The 2,050-nt window shown below is 40.1% G+C and overlaps 1 protein-coding gene across 1 annotated transcript in view; it reads left to right on the top strand.

Annotated features, from left to right (window-relative positions):
* Window positions 1-2,050, top strand: part of KLF7 (KLF transcription factor 7) — a 63,548-nt gene that overhangs the window by 53,922 nt on the left and 7,576 nt on the right. The window lies entirely within an intron of this gene.

Here is a 2,050-nt window from a genome sequence, read left to right on the forward strand (position 1 = left end):
TTTTGGCAGTGTGATTTAGCTGCAAAATTATGTAGGGACTGTTTTACTGTTGGAAATAAATGTCCACATCCACCAGCCTTAGCAAGATGTAGAACTAACCAAATTAGTCAACAAGAAAATGTGAAGAGTTAGTATTGTACCATTTTATTAGCTATAAGGTAGCTATTATGGTACCATTTTATTAGTTATAAAAATATTTCTGGGCTGAAAAATATACTAGATGCTAATACTGTGGTTACTGATATGAAACAATGTATTGAATACATATGTTTATCAGATCTTGCTGTGCTGTGACTCAGCATACTTTTTCCTGGGTTGCATCTATAATAGAGACAATTGGAGAGGAAAAGCCGTGCTTGGGTGGTGGTCTTATGACTAGTCCTAGACTGAAGTGCCAGCTGGTGCATGTCTTTTTGGCAGTCACTCAAGCTGTTGTTTTGTTTTGGCAGCCCTTGTAGCCAGAGCATGCTGCTTTCTCAGTTTAGACTGAGGAGAGAGATGTTGGTCCAAGGGTGTATTTTGGCACCCTAGCGCTAGAAAATTCTAGCTGTGCTGAGCCTTCTGTGTTGAAAGCCAAGTGTCCACTGTCAGATTTGTGTCTGTCTCATTGTGCTTCACGTAGGAGCTTGGAGGAATGCAGCCTCCATCCTATTTTGAAGTTGTTTTTTTAATTATTATTTTTGCCACTGTGAAAGTATTAACCCCCTTGTAAGCTGCTACAAATCAGTAGAGAACAGCTGACTTGGGCAGAGCTGTGCTTTTCCACAAAAGATGAATATCTAGCTTTTCTTGCAAAAGTTGCCTTCTTACGAGGTTTTTTTGTCTTAAAAATGCACCTCTTGTTTGCTCATCTCTGCGTGTACATGCAGATAGATTGCCCATGCAGGGTAATGCTGCCAGTAGGACAGAAAAGATCCCCTATTTAAAATCCCTTCATTTATACAGTAGTTCTGTTTCTTATCCTTTCTCTGCTTAGGGTGTTTATCCTCTGCGTCTTTGCATGTAGATTGAGTGTTCTTTTTTTTATCTTTGGTTTTTGGCTTTTTTTACTTAGCAGTTCAATTCATTCTTTTACCTTCTTGTTTCTGAAAAATACAAAATACTCAACTACTGCTTTTTTGGAAATATATTCAGTGCCCATGTATGAGCTATCCAGATTCTCACAATAAGCCATCTGGATATTCTTCAGACCAGTATTTTACTGCCCCACCTAAATCTGTGGGGCAGTGAAAAGACATTCCAGGCAAGTCAGTTCTAGAAGAAGCTTGTCATGGTGCCCTTGGAGCCTACAAAAACAGTTCACTCAAAAGCCACAGATATGTGGAGTTTTATGTGATATTTATAATAGGTGTTTTTTGCTATTAGTAAAAATAAATAATCCAGTGTCTTGTGGCTTAGGGTGGAAAGAAGGCAAGCCAAGATTTGCAGGGAACTTGGAGACCTCCCATTTTTTAGTGCTCAGCTTGAAGTATCTAGTAGAAGTTTAATTTCTGAGGATGTCTGAGTCCTGCCACTCTGACAGTCAGGCTCCATTTTAGGGCTTTGGGGTAGGCAGCCAGAACCACTGCCCACTTCTCCTGCAGTTTGCTTTCTGGTGCCATACATATCTTTAATGATGCTCTGATGGTGGGTGTGAAATGAGTTGGTGCTTTCAATCCCATCTCTAATGGGTATGAAGTAAAAAAAATATTCTTGCTTACTGGCAGTCTTGATAAAATAGGGTATATATTGAATGACAAGAAAGAAAAGCACATGTCCTCCGGAGAGCTTATTCCCCTGATCACTCTGACAATATCTTGGTGGTTTGAAGTGCCTGAATTTGGGCTGGTGTTCCTGCTGCTGTGAGTGCCCTGCAGCATGTCTGCTATGAGGCAGCTGTTCCAGAATAGTGATTCCTGATTAACTCTTTACGGGGTTGCTCTTCCCCTGGAGTAAGTGTGTTTTATTCTGAGTATCTTAACCCACTTCCTAAATGGATTAAGTAATTTCAGAAGAAGGCAGTCCTAAGCCTTTAGAGAGGGAGTTAATCAAGAATAGATGCTTCATTTCA

The sequence above is a fragment of the Antrostomus carolinensis genome, unplaced genomic scaffold, assembly GCF_000700745.2.
Source record: "Antrostomus carolinensis isolate BGI_N321 unplaced genomic scaffold, ASM70074v2 scaffold16104, whole genome shotgun sequence".
NCBI classification, from domain to species: Eukaryota; Metazoa; Chordata; class Aves; order Caprimulgiformes; family Caprimulgidae; genus Antrostomus; species Antrostomus carolinensis.